Raw genomic sequence first — 21,046 nt, forward strand, 5'->3', positions numbered from 1 at the left:
AACTTTTATGAAAAATCAAATTCTAACAAATTAGATTTTTTTTTATATCAAGAAATTATTATATTATAAGTTTTGGGCCTCTAGTACTTCATGCGTCTTTCAGTAGCAGCAAGGCAAGAAAACAATACGTTGACAAATTATTACATTGAAATGACCTATTGAGAAAAATTAGGGAAAAAAAATTATAGAGCCTTCCTTTAATAGTTCCAAAGATTAATCAAATACTTGTAAATAAAACCTGGAAAATGATGTGGGGAAATGCCTACTCAATTGAAACCACGGTTCTGCATATGTAGTTTTCTATTTCACACACAACTGTAGATTTCTTTACTCGCTTCCATATCATTATACAACAATAAAATGAACGACTAATTCTAAAAGAAACGATTTTATTTTTAAGAAAAATCATTTTATTAACACTTCTTACAGCATCATCCATAGCTATTATCAATTAAAAATAAACATATTATTTTTTTCACTTTATATATACAATTGGTAAGGAGAAATCGTGAATAATGTAAAAAAAAAAAGATATATATTTATTTTTAATTAGTAGGAACTATAAATGATGTGATAAAAATAATTTATAAAATAATTTCTCCGTCTTAAAAGATACCTTTATGCATTAATTATACATCTATTTAAATCAATAGGTTATTTAGAAATTAAAGGAGAAAGCATGCCGGCCGGTATATGACACCATTGCTTACATATTGGATGGCTTGATTTCCAATCATCGAATTGATTTAAAATTTGAGATAATGAAGAAAACAGGTAGGAGAAAGGTAAGCATCAAGCTAATGCTTTTATTTTCCATATATCATGATCAAAATGATAATGTAATATCTCTTATTTTTGTAGCCTTCTAACTTGTCCAAGAATTTCATTTCCACGTTTTAGTAAAGGAAAGATTGAGGCTTCATCCTGCAGGACCATTAGTTGTGAGGGAGTCAACAGAAGATTGCAGCATTGATGGTTATGAAATCCCAAAAGGAGCCAGGGTGTTTGTCAATGTATGGGGTCTTGGCAGGGATCCCAATCAATGGGAAAACCCACTTGAGTTCAGACCAGAGAGTGGAGGCAAGGAAAGAAGCAGTTTTTGGATGCGAGGGGACAACACTTCAGCCTGTTGCCATTTGGGAGTGGAAGAAGAAGCTGCCCTGGAGCTTCACTAGCAGTACAGGTTGTCCCCAACAGTCCTTGCCGTAATGATGCAATGTTTTGATTGGAATGGAGCAAACAGCGGGGTTAATATGGAGGAAAAAGCCGGAATAGCTCTTCTTAAACCCCATCCCTTAGTATGTCACCCAGCTGTTAGGCTCTCTCCATTTCCCTCCCTAAGAATATTCTCATTACTGTTCCTTGTCTTGTTCCAAAATTTTAAGCCTAAGCCCAGAAGCCAATCATAATTCCCTTGCAGTGTTATTTGTTTAATATAATGCAACATTAGGATTGTTCTTATTAATCGAATTAATAGAAATTTCAAAATGTTTAATTGTTATTTCTTTACTTGAGAAAATTATTAATCCAATCAATCTAACTTAGTTTAATTCCGTCTATTTTTATAACAATTTTTCCCTTTTTATGGGATTTTTTTTTCAATTTAAACTGACCAATGCTTTTAATAATTTTCATAATAATTATCATCTTCGAAACTGTTCAGTGCTCTAATTAATTTATCTAATGTTTGAAATATTTATCATGTTTCTGGAGCAATATTTGAAACTCATCAGTATATTATTTCTTACTTAAAATGAAATTTTTTCAAAGGATACATAATTAGAGAAAACTAAAAACAATATAGTACAACAAAAATCACTAAAAATAAGCACAAAATGATAGGATTTCGACCTTACAACAGTGGAGCTGTCGAACCTCAAAAGAGGGAGTGATTAGTTGATAGGATTAAGGGGGAAAAAAAGCCTGACAGTGTATTAGTTTAGGGTTCTCGAGGTTTTTTCTTTATGTTTTATCTAAAGTTAAACTCTTAATTGTTTTTCTTCGGCCCACTTCTACAAGCTCTTTGCATTTGGGATTTAAGCTTCTTAGGCCATTCTATTGGGCTTGTATATATGTTTTTTAGCCCATACGCTTGTATATATATAAATTTAATTTTATTATTAATTTGGGTGAAGTGGTTATTTGAGGTAATTAACCACTTTCAAATCAAATTAATTGATAATCAAATTTAAAAAAAAAAATCAATCCCCAAAAAAATTATTTTTAATGGCCAACCAATTAATCAAACTACTTTACTATAATCGATTAATTCAATTATACACATCCTTATAAAACATTATTGATTTTGCAAAGTAATTGAAAGTTATAGTCATTAGATCTTTACAGATTAAATTTTTTATTTCAAAATTATTTTTTGTCATCGTATTGTTGAGCAGTGCATCAATAATGCTTAAAGACTGGCACATTTAGGCCTCGATACGTATGATGTGTACAACCAATCTCATAGGTTAATATGTATAGAGATACTTGTAGATATCAAATCAATATTTTTTATGAAAACAATATTAGTGTAATCCTTACAAGCAATTCAAATCATGTAAGCACTAAACAATATTTGATTGTATTGATTTTATTACAATTTAATAATAAATATTGAGATCTTTCTTTATCTTTATCTATAAGTAAAATGTTGATTACATGGCATTTAGTACTTATGTAGATAAAGCTCACAGAACACGTAAGCCATTGCAAGGATATTGTAAGAAGTTACAAGTTACAATTATGACACCCGTATAGATCAAAGTTGTGATTTCTAAATTATTGCTAGTCATTGTATTAGTAGACATGGCATCGATGATGCTCAAAGATTCATTACCTCAAGGTTATATAGACACATGGGATAAGCTAGTTGCCCAATTGTTGTCTTAGTACTTTCCACCCATCAAGGCTACTAAGTAGAGAAATGACTTATCTAGCTTTATGCAATATAATTCTAAATCCTTGTATAAGTCTTGAGAGTGATTTAAGGAACTATTGAGAAGATGCCCACACTACTAGTGTTGAGTTGTTGATTAGGAAACAATTTAAACTAGAAAAATAAAGCAAGGAACACAGTAATTGGTTACGTGATTCAGAACCTCTTCATACATCTTCAAGGTCTTGCTCAGAGAATAATCTCACTATAATTCAAAAGTACAAGAGATAATTTAAGCTTAAGTCACTAAACTCGTTGCAACCTCACTACCTTACAATTATCTAGATTCAACTCTCTTACTAAGTCTTTCTCCTATGAAAGTTTAAACTAAACTAATAAAATAAGTTGTTTGCAACATATAAACATTCATGAATGTTCTTCACAAAGAACTTATTTGAGTTCTCTAATTCACACTTAAAAATCAATAAACAATTTTTCAATATATAAGTCTTTGTAGACTTGTGAATACTAACTAGTATGATTACATTAGATCATAAAATTTCGTTCAAAATAAGATCTTGATAGGGTAGAGGTAAAAATATATATTCACCGACTGAATTTCTTTCTATCATAAATATTTCTAAATAAGGTAAATAAAGCATACTCGAATATTCAAAATATCCTTGCTTGACTAAATATCTTCACTAAAAACAACTATGAAAAATTCTACTCAAAACCCCCTTAAAATATGCATAAAATTAATAGTCATTATAACACTTTCAAAATATGCCAATAACATAGGCAAGTTGCAACTAGTCCAGTTGCAAAGTGAGTATGCAACTAGTAGCATTAACATTCTCCTCCTTAGGCTTATTTTGACCAAAAACTCTGCAGCAAATTTTCCCAATCAAGTAAAGCATAAAATCTTAAAATTTAAACCCCTTAAATATTATAGCACAAATTATGAACCATAATATTAATTCACCATTAGATATGACAACAAAATATTAGCGTCACCCATCAAGTTAAGTATAGACCCAAGGCAAAATAAAAGAAGTTTGTTTCATCATCAAAATCAATAAAAACAAACCGCTATATCCATTAGCCAGAGCATAATATCAACAAGAAAAACAACAAGAAGCAAAATAGTAGCAAGAACATCCAATCCAACTCCCCCTGAGCAAAAACTCCCCAGTAGCAGTAGTTCCCCATCCTCTCCTAAGACAAAAATCCAAAAGATATCAAGGTGCACAAGCAAGAATATCAACCTTATAATAAACAATGTGATTCCTCCTTATGAGAAGCTTGATCTACTTATTTAGACTCTTGATTTGTTTATCTATACACTCAATTTCTTCCAACTACATAGGTTTTTTAAAGTTTTTATTATATATATATAACAAGTGCTTCATACTTTTTTTCTTAGTTTGAATAAAAAAATCATCAAATTAAACAAAATTAATTTTAAGTCAAAATAAACAAAAAAAATACAAATAGATATTAAACGATTCACTTAAAAAATCAATGGTGCAGAATAAAACTAAAAAAAATGTTAAAAAGTTAAAAACAATTGCAATTGTACTGTCACACATAAACATTGAGCATTTTATTCAAATTTTTCTAGCTTAAAAAAGTCTCCAAAATCGTGATTTAAAAGCATACATAAATACATGCATGCATGCATATGGTAAAAGCCAATGTTATTATAAGATTTACTTCTAACTCCAAAACTCATTTCAATTTAAAAAAAAAAAAGAAAGAAAGTAAGAGAAGGATTATAAAATCTAAAATCCAAGTTATAGTAAAGGCAAACAAAATAAAATTTAAAATATACAAAATAGAACCCTAGTAGCCAAGAGTGCTCTCCTTGGTATCCTAGCGAAAATAGTGGCTGCTGCGGCTTGGGATGACGGAAAGTGGTGGCAACGACGGGTTTGGGGGAGATGAGGTCTCCCTATTATCGGAGGAACTTATTGAACTATCGGTCAAAAGCTCGATGGTGGAACCAAACGACAAGCCAACTCTAATCTACACTATTTGGACAAAGAAATCCTGTAATCCGGACAACTTCAGGGCACAGATGAAGAGTATTTGGAAAACAAAGAAAAAATTTGAGATACAATTGGTAGGGCAAAAACATTTTTTTATTGTGTTTGAATCTGAGAAAGATTTAGAAACTGTTATGGAAGGTCAGCCATGGTTATTCAAGAAAAACTTAGTTATCTTTGATCGATTGACTAAACTGATGGAAAGAAATCAAATCAGGCTTACTTCAACCCCGTTTTGGATCAAGATTGGGCCGTGCTTACCAGAATTTGACAAAAAAAGATCTCTTGCATGCTATAGGGGTTATTTCTGGAGGCGTTCTCAGATCTGAAATTAATGGTGTGTTTTGTCACCTTAGAATTAAATTAGATGTGCAGAAACCCTTTCATACGAGTATATTTGTCTCAATAGATAATCAAAATAGATCTTGAATTTCTTTCAAGTATGAGAAATTATCGACATTTTGTTTTGGTTGTGGAAGAATGGGGCATGGTCTCCAAGAATGTATAGTAATAAAACCTGCAAAAAAAAACAAAATTAGAGAATATCCACATTTCTCTTTGGCGTTAAAAGCAGAATTAAATTTGCTTGGAAGGGAGAGTTTAAAGTTTAAGGCCCTATCAAAAAAGCTGCAACCACAATGTTAGTATATAGGAAGTATCAAGAAAAATCAGGAAACGCACCCACAAAATGAAAAGAGCAATGGTATGATTCAAGAAGTACAAGATGATTCTCGGTTGACATTAACAGAAAAAGTGATAAAGATGCAAAAGGAAGGGGAAATCATTGAAAAAGAGACTAGGAGGAATAAAACAGATGAAGATATGCTGAAACCAACCAGGAAATCCAGTTGCAAAAGAATTGAATCAGCAAAAGTGATGAAATATTATGGTGCAAAAAGCAAACTGAAGAAAAGAAAATCGGCTGAGATTGAAGATGATGATTACGGTATAGACGAGATCTAGGAAGATGCAGCAAAAAGGATGAGATATGGTGGATAGGATTTAATAAGTGATGTGATGTGAATCATGATAAGTTTTATAATTTATGAATGTTCGTTCTTGAAAACTAACTATTATCACGACAAAGGCAAGCGCACCTTATCGAACAGTAGTATAGCTTATGGCAAGACCGGGATGTCGAACCCAAAGGAACTAAAAGTACTAGTATTAACTTTCTTTTTATTATCTAGCCTAAAAATAAAGAGGTTGTTTATAATTACTAAACTAAGAATGCACAGAAAGTAAATTGGGGAAATAACTTTTGGGAAAACTGAATGATTTGGACAATACCTAAGGGAAAAATCCACCTAGACTTCACTTGTTATTGACTCTGAATCAAACGATTTATTCACTTGACTTGATCCGTAGAAATCTCTAAGTTATATTATTATCTCTCTCGAGACTAACAACATCTAAACCTAGGTTGATTAATTGAAAACTCTTTCTAATTAAAACCCCTAGTGTTGCATTAACTCGATCTATGGATTCCCTTATTAGGTTTCACCCTAATCCGGCAAAATTATGTCACCCTATCTCTAGGCGTGCAATCAACTCTGCTTAATTATGTTAGATCTACTCTTAGACAGGGACTTTTGCTCCTCTGAATAAGCACATCAATACTTGAATCAATATCCTGGAATATTAAAGCAAGAATTCAGAACTCATAACTAAGAACAAGTCAAAAATTTATCATATAATTCAGATAATAATAACAAAATCCGTCTTAGGTTTCATTCCCCTTAGGTATTTAAGGGGTTTAGTTCATATTTATGAAAGAAAACATCTCAAAAGAATAATGATAACAAAACATAAAGAAAACCCAAGAACTCCTGAAAGGAATTGAAGGGAGATCTTCAGTCTTAAAAGTGAATCCGACTTCTGAGATAGATCAATCGGCTTTCTTCGAGTAATTCTTTACCTCCTACTCCATGTGTCCCCTCTAATCCTCCTCTATTGTATTTAAATAAGCTTTAGAATGCCTAAAAGCCCTCAAGAGTGGCCTTTTCCGAATAGGATTAAACTTGGGCCCTACAGGGACACGCCCGTGTTCGATTTCTTCAATCCGTGTTCAAGGCTGTTAAATAGACACGGGTGTATGGTCTACCCATGTAAGTCATGCTCGATTCTACTAAAAGGACACGGGTGTGTGGTCTGCCCGTGTACGAAAGTCCAGGCTGTGTTGATTTTACATGTTGGTCTATTTTCTTTGTTTTCGGCCCATTTCTCGCTCTTTTTACTCTCCTATGCTCACCTAAGTATAAAACATGAAATTAAAGGATTAGGAGCATCGAATTCCCAAATCTAAGGAGAAATCATCCATAAATGTGTTAAGCATAGGATAAAAATATGTATAAATTACGGTTTATCAATAAGAGAGTCTGGAACAAATTTGTCAGTAGAAAACCCCAACCAAAATAGATTGGCCGCTGTTAAGAGGCAAGTCGACCGGACGCAATAAAAATTATACTCTAGAACATCTGCGGATTGGGGAATCCACGGGCAGTGCGAAGGTTTCGGTTTTTGATGAAGTAACATAACCCCCAAATAGCCTTCTTCATAGAGACTAAAGTTAATGAAAGACGTATGGAAAAAATTAGGAGGAGGTGTGGTTTTATGAATGGGTTTGATGTAGGAACAAAAGGTACGTGTCGTGGGATTTGCCTGGCATGGAAGAAGAAATCCAGGTCAGTTTAAAAACTTTCTCAACAAGTCATATTGATGTGTTGATCAAAGAAAAATGTGTTAATGAAGAATGAAGATTCACAGGGTTTTATGGGTCACATTATATACAAAATAAAACTACCTTATGGAATTTACTAAGAACTTTGGGCCAGGAACAGGATCATCCTTGGCTAGTGAGTGGGGATTTTAATGAAATGATGTATTCTTTTGAAAAAAAAAGAGGCCAGCCAAGGGAGGAGAAAAGAATGGTAGCATTTCATAAGGTTCTAGAAGAATGCCAACTTATAAATGTGGGCTATACGGGAGTATGGTATACATGGAAGAGAGGGAATTTACCGGAAACAAATATTAGAGAAAGACTGGATAGGGGTGTTGCAAATGAAAAATGGATGAAACTCTTTCCAAGAGGTAATATACATCATTTAATATCTCCACTTTTAGATCATTGTCCCCTTTTTATTAGCACAACTAATGGAAATAGTTTCAAGGGTACCCCAAGATTTAAATTTGAGGCATGGTGGACTATGGAGGAATCGATTGAAGAGGAGATTAAGAAATCATGAAAGTCATCAAGCGGATAGATTTTTGAAAAAATTGAAAGACTACAAATCAGTATGACAAGATGGGCAAAATCAATAAAGAATGGACGAGAAGGGTTGAATCACAAGCTCACAAAAGGAGTTAGAAAATTTAATGGAGAAGGAAAGAGATGAAGATACAATGGTACAGATAATTGATACGAGAATTCAACTTAATATGGAGATAGATAAAGATGAAATGTATTGGGAACAAATAGCACGGGCCAATTGGCTTCAGCTAGGGGACAATAATACGACCTTTTTTTCACAAATATGCCTCAATTCAGAAACGAATCAACATAATAAATAGGCTGGACACAGACGATGGAAAGGAAATTTTTAAGGAATTAGAAATAAATAAGACTGCAACAAAATATTTCCAAAATCTATTTTCGTCTAATGGAGTAGGGAATTTATCTCATCTTTTGACAGCCATTGATAATAGCATTTCTTCATATATCAACACAGCTCTATTGGCAAAACATACGACAGAAGAGGTCTTCTTTGCGGTGAAAGGAATGGGATCTACTAAAGCACCAGGCTACGATGGCTTCCTGACACTATTTTTTCAGAAATTCTAGCACATGGTGGGTAAATATGTCGAAACTTTTTGCTTGGGAGTTTTAAATGATGGTAAGAATTTCAAATATTTAAACCTAACTGAGATAGTGCTTATCCCAAAAATCTCCAATCCCACAAGTATTGTTAATTTTCAACCTATTAGCCTATGCACAGTTATATACAAAATTGTAGCCAAAACAATTGCTAATCGTCTTCATGAATTTATTGGAAGATGTATTGACAGTGCTCAAAGTGCGTTCGTTCTAGGAAGGCTAATATCTGACAATGTACTGATAGCTTATGAAATTCTACATACGTTATGCCAAAAACGAACAAGGAAAAAGGGATTCATGGCAGTGAAGCTAGACATGAGTAAAGCTTATGATAGAGTTAAGTGGGCATTTTAAAAGAAGTAATGCTTCGTATGGGATTCACAGAGGAATGGGTGTGATCGCGTGATTCGTAACAAGTAATAAATATTTATAATGAAGATCAAACCTAGACTAACTATTATCACGACGAAAAGGCAAGCGCACCTATCGAACAATAGTATAGCAATGGCAAGACCGAGATATCGTACTCAAGGGAACCAAAAGTACTAGTAATAACTATCTTTTTATTATCTAGCCTAAGAATAAAAGGGGGTTTTATTTGTTTTAATTAACTAATTATCTAAACTAAAAACGCACAGAGAAAAGAATTGGGGAATTGCTTTTGGGAAAATCGATTGACTTGAGACAATACCTGTAACATCCCCTAACCCTATACCGTCGCCAGAACAGGGTTACGAGACATTACCAGTCAGTACAATCCAATTCCGGTCATTAATTAAAATAAATATTCACACTCACCTAGTTTTAAGATGTCGTCCCTTTAATAGGCCCTCGTGGTCCAATATGAATAGTAAATTTAATTTGGAACTAATTTAGAATCACTACGAATTTTTAATAAATTTCAAAATTCATACTATATATTGTTTCCAACCATAATTTACTTATTTCATCAATACTTTTACAACCTAAATGGCTCTCAATAAACATCCTAGGTACATGCCATTATCAATACTCAACATACTTTACCTAATTGAATTTGGGATCGGCCTGGGATGCTGATTCAACAGTCTAGCCTTAACTTAACCTACGCACGGAAACAAACCGTACGCTGAGTATACACTTAGTGGTATTTCTATAATCTGAACACTTAAGCAATTATAAAAATTATTATTTTATATATATATCGAACTATTCAAACTCAATGAGTATTCAAACATTCACTTTCTAACCAATGTTTAATTTCAAATCATTTATTAATTTCAATAGCAATTAATCAATCAGTAATGTTCATTAACAATCAGAACAGTTATTTAGTCAGTAACAGTTAGTTATTCGGTAACAATCAATTATTCAATAATAACCAGTTATTCAGTATCGATCAATTGATCGGTTATCCAGTAACAGTTAATTATTCAGTAAAATCAGATATTCAGTAACAATTAAGTTATTCAGTAACAGTCATTCATTCAGTGACAATCAGTTATTCAGTAATGATCAATTATTCAGTAATATTCAGTTATTCAGTAATAGTCTAATATCCAATAACAGTAAATTATCCGGTAACAGTCAATTATTCAATAATAATAAGTTATTTTATACCTTTATTTACCCCTATTAACATGACTCGGATTCAGACGGATACACGGATCCAACCAACACACCAGTACGGCACATAGTGCCTAATCGGTCGAAGCCGGAACAGTAACAGTAACAGTAGCAGTACGGTACACAGAGAACCTTATCGGAACAAATCCGGAACAGTAACAGTAACAGTAACAGTAACAGTATTCAACACACAAAGTACTGAATCGATAACAGTAATAGTAACAGTATTCGACACACAAAGTACCGAATCGGTAACAGTAACGGTAACAGTAACAATAACAGTATTCGGCACATAAGTGCCTGATCAGTAAGCCGGTTGTAGCACCCCAAACCCGGCCCAAACTTTATGGCCGGGTCCTACATGCCACATCGAAGCATTCAAAACATTTTCGATCCAGAAAGAAAACTTACTGAGTGTTTTAAAAGATGATTTCATTATAGGTTAAAGTGAATGGAAACTGTGCACCAGGTAGGAAACCGGAAAAGAGGTGGTGAGTCTATCGGACTGCTTAAGTACCAAGCTCCCTTCGGATCCAATCCTAGACATGCATACCACCATTGCCACACCTTAACGTCATGAATATTTCTAGGAAACCGATTTGATTAAGTCATTTTTAGGAAAAGTGATTAATTTTGGAAAATACTTTCATTGCGGAAGCTTTGCTTGTTGTCGTGTTATTTTGAAATCAATTGTTGTTTTTGAAAACGCGCCCTAAAGCTATCCAATTTCAACAGTTAAAATAAGGAATACCTATCTTAGTAATACATATTAAAACTATAAAAATTAATCAAGCGGCTTATTACATTTAAAAACCCAAAACTTCAACGTAAATAAAAGGATGTCCAGTTCACCAGAAGAAAATCAAACTTTCAGAACGGGTGGCCACTCCGAATTCCCTCACAGCTCCAAGCCCACTATGGTTTGGGATTTCCTGCGTGGATGAAAATAAAAGCGGTGAGTTTGGGGAAACTCAGTGTGTAAGGAAAACCCATTCAAAGCCCAAGTCAGCTCAAGCCTATTGGGCCTAAGCCCATTCAGGTAACAGTGGTACTGGACCAGAGCCCTTTTCAGATTACAATAAACTGGGCCTTAGCCCCTTATTCAGATAACAGTATGGCCCATAGGCCCATTTCAAAATACATGCAACATCAATAAACATATGCAAGCCCATTTGGGGAGACTACTCAACCCACCAACCACTACACTCCACCCGTATCAGCCATGCACTCCATGTGGGGAATAGCTCAACCCACCCAGCCCAACACTCCACAGTTGCAGCCTTGCTGCTCAGTTAACAGTAAATTGAGGCAAAGCCTCCAGTACGTGGACAAACCACTTTCAGTACTTCCTCCGTCAATATCCTAATCCCATGCATCAGATAATAACAACATGGCATGCAGTAAATAACAATAGTCAAACATGCATTTAGGTCAATTTAACCCTAGGGGTATTTCGGTAATTTATCTCCTATGGGTAAAACTGTAAATTTTCCACTTTTAAAGGTATTTCAGTAATTTATCTATTTTAGGGTTTTTCATGCATATTCCTACCTTTCAGTACTAACAGAATCACGTACTGAGGGTTCTTACCGAATTGGCCCGTTGGCCCATCATTCCAATTTTGGCCCATAAGCCCAAAAATATCGAGGGCACAGAAATCATGCACTTTGCAGTCCAAACATTGCAGCTTACCAAAAACATTAATCGATTTACCTCACGAGCATTCGCACACTCGCAAATCTACAAAATACCGGTTTTCGGCATTTTGGCTTTTCGGCTTTTGCCGATCTAGACTAAGAAAGAGGGTGTTAGTTACACACCTGTTTGCGACGATATGCTGACGAGATCCACACACGAACCGCCTACAATTGGATTACTAACACGTTAATCTAACTATTCAAATACAAACAACGTATTAACCCCTTACAATATTCGGCCAACCACACCTAAAGATCATAGTAAGCTTATAAGAAATTAAAAAGCAACTCATTAACAAATTTTTATCAATGTTTACCACATAATCATAATTTCACTGCAAGCTGTCTTCCTGAGCAACAGTCACTAAATTATTTATAACTGGAGCTACGAAACTCCAAATCAAGTGCCGTTAATTTTCCCTGAAAATAGACTCATATATCTTTTATCCATAAAATTTTCAGAATTTTTGGTATTGCCAATCAATACCAGATTTTTCTTAAAGTTTCCCATGTTTCACTGTTTGACTAATCTGACCACTCTTCATTACGAATCAAATTTCTCATTATACAGAATCCAAAATATGTTCTTGTTTATTTCATTAGAAACTAGACTCAATAAGCTTTAATTACATAATTTATTCAGCTTCTAATTCATCTCCCACAATTTATGGTGATTTTCCAAAGTCACGTTACTGCTGCTGTCCCAAGCAGATTTATTACCAAATCACTCTTTCACACATACCTTGCATGCATGTTATTTAAACATGTATATCACCAATCAATCATCACATATCTATGATTTTACTTAAGTATAATCTCCATTTCATCATTTTAAAGCACAACATGTTAGCTGATTTTTCCCTTTAACATCTAAGGCACATGCATGCTCATTTGTTTGGCTCAACTTCACCTATCTTCCATTTTTCATCAAAAGAACATGAAACAACAACCATTTCCTTCATTTTAATTCATGACTAAATGCTCACAACACAACTAAAAATCAAAATATACTTCAAGAGTTAAGGTAGAATCAAGAAGAACTCATGAACATCAAGATAGAAGCCAACTACCATGAACTTACCTTCAATTTTCTTCCCCAAGTGACCGAACACTCAAGAGCTTTCTCCTCTCCTTTCTATTCTCTAACTTTCAGCTATAATGAACAAAGATGGACAAAACTTTGTTCTTTTCATCCCTTTTTCTTTTAATAAAACTTCATATTTCATCCATTTAATTCTTTAATACAAGAGACATGAAATTCTTATCATGAAACATTTACCTAACCCATTATCATGGAACATTTACCAAACTTATTATCAATTTGTATCAATTTGTACCATAAATTATGGATATCAAGTGTACATTTTGTCTACAACAACATGATGGCTGGCCAATTCATGTAAAATGGGAGGTTTGTCATGCAAATCCTCCTATTTTGCACTCCTATTTATTTGGTCACTTCAATTTAGCCTATAGCATTTTCAAACATTTTCACATAGGTCCTATTTCATAATTTCAATCCATTTTTCTTATGGAACAAAAATTAACTAAAATTACCGGGTTCTATCTTAAGCTTGGGCCTTCTAGAGGCCCACTAACATAATTAAACCTATGCCAACATTCACAGGATTCCCGAAAATTGGGCCGTTACAACTCTACCCTCCTTAAAGAAATTTCGTCCTCGAAATTTACCTAATCCAAACAGATGAGGGTATTGCTGTTGCATCGTCTCTTCTGGCTCCCAAACTCAGAAGTTTCCCCTTCCTTAACTTGTTGAAAACGAGCGACCAAAGACTCATCGTTCAACTATTTTTCCTTAATCTGATCCACCCAGGTTGGCCTCACTTGCAACTCAGCCAACAGACTTCCATCATCATACAGACTCAAACGAGTAAACATAGCTCTCAGATCAGATACGGTTCTACGACTTAAAGCATCGGCTACCACATTAGCCTTGCCTGGGTGATACTCGATCGAACAATCATAATCCTTAAGCAACTCAATCTATCTCCTTTGCCTAAGGGTCAGCTCCTTCTGAGTCAAAAAATACTTAAGAATCTTGTGGTCAGTGTATATAATACACCTCTCCCCGTACAAGTAATGTCTCCAAATCTTACGTACAAATATCACTGCCGCCGACTCCAAATCATGAGTAAGATAGTTCCCTTCGTGAGGTTTAAGTTGTCGTGATGCATATGCAACCACCTTACCCTCCTGCATTAACACGCAGCCCAAACCCACGTGTGATGCGTCACTGTACACAGTAAAATCCTTCTCAGACTCCGGCTGAATCAACACAGGTACTTCAGTTAGAACTTTCTTCAACTTCTCAAAAGCTTCCTGCTGCTTCTCAGTCCATACAAACGGTACTCCTTTCCTTATGAGTTTTGTTAGAGGTGCTGCCATCATAGAAAAACCTTCCACAAACCTTCTGTAGGATCCTGCCAGTCCTAGGAAACTTCGAATTTTCGACACCGTCCTAGGTGGCTTCCACTCCAAAATTGCTTCTATCTTTCGAGGGTCCACCTTAATCTCTTCGGCAGAGACCACATGTCCTAAGAAGGTTACCTCCCTCAACCGAAATTCACACTTGCTGAACTTCGCGAAGAGTTCCTTCTCCCTTAACACTCGCAGGACTATACGGAGATGCTCATCATGTTTCGCTTCAGTTTCAGAATATACCAGGATATCGTCAATAAAGACGACTACGAATTGATCCAAACATGGTTGGAACACACGATTCATCAGATCCATAAACGCTGCAGGAGCGTTCGTTAGTCCAAATGGCATAACCAGAAACTTGTAATGACCATACCGAGTCCTGAATGTCGTCTTTTGGATATCTGCCTCCTTGACCCTTAACTGATGATATCCAGATCGAAGGTCGATCTTGGAAAGTACAGAAGCTCCTCTAAGCTGGTCGAATAGATCGTCAATCCTTGGCAGTGGATACTTATTCTTAATCGTCAGTTTGTTCAACTGGCGATAATCAATGCACATCTGTATTGTACCATCCTTCTTCTTCACGAATAGCACCGGTGCTCCCCATGAAGACACGCTTGGCCTAATAAAGCCCCTATCCAACAACTCTTGGATTTGAGCATTTAACTCTACTAACTCCTTCGGTGCCATCCTATACGGTGCGATAGACACAGGCGCCATTCCAGGCAACAAGTCTATTCCAAACTCAACTTCTCGATTCGGAGGCAATCCTAGAAGCTCCTCCGGAAAAACATCTTGGAACTCCTTTACGGTCCTAACCTTATCCACTGTCAGTCCCTTCTCTTCCGACTGACTTACAAATACCAATTAGGCCTCACAACCTTTCCGAATCCATTTTTCGGCTCTTAATGCCGACACCACATTGGACAAATAATCCCTTCTCTCACCTATCACCATAACCTCCTCATCCTTTGTAGTTCTTAACACCATTCGTTTAGCAGCAAAATCCAGAGTCGCCTTATGCTTAACAAGCCAATCCATTCCCAGAATGAGGTCAAACTCTCCGAACGGTAACTCCATCAGATCTCCAGGAAAAACCTTGCCTTGAGTTTCTAAGGGTACATTCCTATACAGTTTGTCTACCCTAACCGAGTGACCCAAGGGACTTAGTACAGATACCCCACTCACAATCTCCTCAGAGCAGTCCAAGTCGTCCATAATCCGTTCTGTGGCCTCCAACCAATATTCCGCCACATTTGGGGCTATACCAGACACGCCCTTAAAGATCTCCGCTCCGTTAGCCCGAAGTCGTTCAGAAATAGATCCCCGAACTCTATTGCCCGTACTTGCCCCGGCAACCCTTTCCAGAACACGAAGCATTGCCTGTGACAGAGCATCATCCTTGGCACCGCGGTCATGAGACTCTACCTCTATTGCCAGTGGTACCGGTGCATCCACCGCTGGCATATGTCTCGAAGACGAAGATCTCGCTCGAGCACTTCCTCGGCCCCGTCCACGGCCTCTTGTACTCATATCGTATTATCTTGATTACGAATTTTTATGCATCAATTAATATTCCAGTGTTTATCACAGATGTTTTATGAATCAGATAGTAATTCAAAGTTTGTTTTCGCAGAATCGAAGTCTAGCTACAGTTTCAGTCTCTCATCAGATTTTTCTATGGTTTCAGTATCATCCTATCTAGAGTATCATAGCAGGATTTTAGTACAGACAGATAATTCAGGAAAATATTCAGAAGAGTTCAGAGTAATACTTACAGGCTTGGGCCGGAGATTCGGAATGCCACCTTCAGAAGATCCAAATTTTAAAAATTACGTTTTTCACAATCTTTATATATATATTTTTAAAATCTTTGTTTTTGTAAACCCATTCCACAGCCGAGTTGTTGATACTGGGCTCTGATACCACTAAATGTAGCACCCCAAACCCGGCCCAGACGTTATGGCTGGATCCGATATGCCACATCGAAGCATTCAAAACATTTTCAATCCAGAAAGAAAACTTACTGAGTGTTTTAAAAGATGATTTCATTATAGGTTAAAGTGAATGAAAGCTGTGCACCAGGTAGGAAACCGGAAAAGAGGTGGTGAGTCTATCGGACTGCTTAAGTACCAAGCTCCCTTCGGATCCAATCCTAGACATGCATACCGCCATTGCCACACCTTAACGTCATGAATATTTCTAGGAAACCGATTTGATTAAGTCATTTTTAGGAAAAGTGATTAATTTGGAAAATACTTTCATTGCGGAAGCTTTGCTTGTTGTCGTGTTATTTTGAAATCAATTGTTGTTTTTGAAAACTCGCCCTAAAGCTATCCAATTTCAACAGTTAAAATAAGGAATACCTATCTTAGTAATACATATTAAAACTATAAAAAATAATCAAGCGGCTTATTACATTTAAAAACCCAAAACTTCAACGTAAATAAAAGGATGTCCAGTTCACCAGAAGAAAATCAAACTTTCAGAACGGGTGGCCACTCCGAATTCCCTCACAGCTCCAAGCCCACTATGGTTTGGGATTTCCTGCATGGATGAAAATAAAATGGGTGAGTTTGGGGAAACTCAGTGTGTAAGGAAAACCCATTCAAAGCCCAAGTCAGCTCAAGCCTATTGGGCCTAAGCCCATTCAGGTAACAGTGGTACTGGACCAGAGCCCTTTTCAGATTACAATAAATTGGGCCTTAGCCCCTTATTCAGATAATAGTATGGCCCATAGGCCCATTTCAAAATACATGCAACATCAATAAACATATGCAAGCCCATTTGGGGAGACTACTCAACCCACCAACCACTACACTCCACCCGTACCAGCCATACACTCCATGTGGGGAATAGCTCAACCCACCCAGCCCAACACTCCACAGTTGCAGCCTTGCTGCTCAGTTAACAGTAAATTGAGGCAAAGCCTCCAGTACGTGGACAAGCCACTTTCAGTACTTCCTTCGTCAATATCCTAATCCCATGCATCAGATAATAACAACATGGCATGCAGTAAATAACAATAGTCAAACATGCATTTAGGTCAATTTAACCCTAGGGGTATTTCGGTAATTTATCTCCTAGGGGTAAAACTGTAAATTTTCTACTTTTAAAGGTATTTCAGTAATTTATCTATTTTAGGGTTTTTCATGCATATTCCTACCTTTCACGTACTAACAGAATCACGTACTGAGGGTTCTTACCGAATTGGGCCCGTTGGCCCATCATTCAAATTTTGGCCCGTAAGCCCAAAAATATCGAGGGCACAGAAATCATGCACTTTGCAGTCCAAACATTGCAGCTTACCAAAAACATTAATCGATTTACCTCACGAGCATTCGCACACTCGCAAATCTACAAAATACCGGTTTTCGACATTTTGGCTTTTCGGCTTTTGCCGATCTAGACTAAGAAAGAGGGTGTTAGTTACACACCTGTTTGCGACGATATGCTGACGAGATCCACACACGAACCGCCTACAATTGGATTACTAACACGTTAATCTAACTATTCAAATACAAACTACGTATTAACCCCTTACAATATTCGGCCAACCACACCTACAGATCATAGTTAGCTTATAAGAAATCAATAAGCAACTCATTAACAAATTTTTGTCAATGTTTACCACATAATCATAATTTCACTGCAAGCTGTCTTCCTGAGCAACAGTCACTAAATTATTTATAACTGGAGCTACGAAACTCCAAATCAAGTGCCGTTAATTTTCCCTGAAAATAGACTCATATATCTTTTATCCATAAAATTTTCAGAATTTTTGGTATGGCCAATCAATACCAGATTTTTCTTAAAGTTTCCCATGTTTCACTGTTTGACTAATCTGACCACTCTTCATTACGAATCAAATTTCTCATTGTAAAGAATTCAAAATATGTTCTTGTTTATTTCATTAGAAACTAGACTCAATAAGCTTTAATTACATAATTTATTCAGCTTCTAATTCATCTCCCACAATTTATAGTGATTTTCCAAAGTCACGTTACTGCTGCTGTCCCAAGCAGATTTATTACCAAATCACTCTTTCACACATACCTTGCTTGCATGTTATTTAAACATGTATATCACCAATCAATCATCACATATCTATGATTTTACTTAAGTATAATCTCCATTTCATCATTTTAAAGCACAACATGTTAGCTGATTTTTCCCTTTAACATCTAAGGCACATGCATGCTCATTTGTTTGGCTCAACTTCACCTATCTTCCATTTTTCATCAAAAGAACATGAAACAACAACCATTTCCTTCATTTTAATTCATGACTAAATGCTCACAACACAACTAAAAATCAAAATATACTTCAAGAGTTAAGGTAGAATCAAGAAGAACTCATGAACATCAAGATAGAAGCCAACTACCATGAACTTACCTTCAATTTTCTTCCCCAAGTGACCGAACACTCAAGAGCTTTCTCCTCTCCTTTCTCTTCTCTAACTTTCAGCTATGATGAACAAAGATGGACAAAACTTTGTTCTTTTCACCCCTTTTTCTTTTAATAAAACTTCATATTTCATCCATTTAATTCTTTAATACAAAAGACATGAAATTCTTATCATGAAACATTTACCTAACCCATTATCATGAAACATTTACCTAACCCATTATCATGGAACATTTACCTAACCTATTATCAATTTGTATCAATTTGTATCATAAATTATGGATATCAAGTGTACATTTTGTCTACAACAACATGATGGCTGGCCACTTCATGTAAAATGGGAGGTTTGTCATGCAAATCCTCCTATTTTGCACTCATATTTATTTGGTCACTTCAATTTAGCCTATAGCATTTTCAAACATTTTCACATAGGTCCTATTTCATAATTTCACTCCCTTTTTCTTATGGAACAAAAATTAACTAAAATTACCGGGTTCTATCTTAAGCTTGGGCCTTCTAGAGGCCCACTAACATAATTAAACCTATGTCAACATTCTCAGGATTCCCGAAAATTGGGGCGTCACACCGGCAAAACTCGTACTCTTCCATATCCTATGGCATGCCAACTATATTCGACTAGCCCGACTAGTTAACAGGGTATTTAATTCACTTTTCAATTTTCAATTAATTTATATTTTAATTAATTAACTATATATTTTCAGTTCAATATAATTTCATTCACTTTTCACTAATAAATATTTAATTTCACAATAATCACAATTTTCTATCGATTTCATCACACTTCCAACTACATATATTTTCCAATATAACAAATATTTATTATTCAATTACCACATCAATATTCATTTCAATTCAAACATTCATATATATATTCATAAATCAATTCAATATAATCAATATTCAATCCAATTCAAATAATCATCTCAAAACACCTACTACATATATATATTAAATAATAAATCCAACAATTTAAGTATTAAGTTCGGATTATAGAAATACAAACCATAGTTTTTGAGCTAACTCCCGTTGACTTTGTCTTGTCCTTTCTTAGCCGAGATTTCCGGTACCACATTGACTACGAAAGTAATACAATTTATAATCATTAATACATTACTAATTTATATCTTGAGTTACAGAATTCTAAATTAAGATCCGCTAATTTCTCCTGAAACTAGACTCACAAATCTTCTTACCATAAAATTTTCAGAATTTTTCGTTTAGCCATTAAGTACAGTTTATTCTTTAAATTCACCCCTATTCTGCTGTCTGACAGTTTCGACCATTCTTCACTAAAAATTAATTATCTCACAGTGAAAAACTCGAATAATATTCCCGTTGATTTCTCCTGAAAATAGACTCATTAGGGATTCTAAACATATAACTTTAATCCTATAATTATTTTTCTCCAATTTTTGGTGATTTTCCAAAGTCAGAACAGGGGAACCCGAATTCATTCTGACCTTGTCTCACAAAATTCATTATATCTCATAATTTACAATTCAATTGCTTATACCGTTTCTTCTATAAGAAACTAGACTCAATAAGCTTTAATTCCATATTTTATATATCCTCTAATTCAATTTCTAAAATTTTTGGTGATTTTTCAAACTTAAATTACTGCTGCTGTCCAAAATAGTCTTAGTGCAAAATGTTGATTTTCTACTTTTAATTTCAATTTAATCCTAACTAAATTCACTTACTTTTCTATCTTAATTCATACTTTATTTCTACTCAATTTTTAACCAAACTTAGACATAATTATCTATTTTTCATCATAAAACCATAATTTTGAAATTCTTTCAATTTAGTCCTTAAAGCATAAAACTTATGAATCACTTTACAATTCAATCTTTATTTCATTTCTAACTTGAATTTCTATCAATTTAGCCCTTAATTCATCATTTTACTCAACATGAACATTATTTAGAAATCTAATAACTTTCAAAATATCAACTTAATTTCGTCAAAATCTTGTTTCAAAGCTTCTAAAACATCAAAATTAAGTAAAAATGACTAAATTGACTTACCAATTAAACTTTCAAACCTTGAAATCTGAAATTTCCCTTTTCTCCCTTCC

This window comes from Gossypium hirsutum, chromosome A09 (genome assembly GCF_007990345.1).
Source record: "Gossypium hirsutum isolate 1008001.06 chromosome A09, Gossypium_hirsutum_v2.1, whole genome shotgun sequence".
NCBI lineage: Eukaryota > Viridiplantae > Streptophyta > Magnoliopsida > Malvales > Malvaceae > Gossypium > Gossypium hirsutum.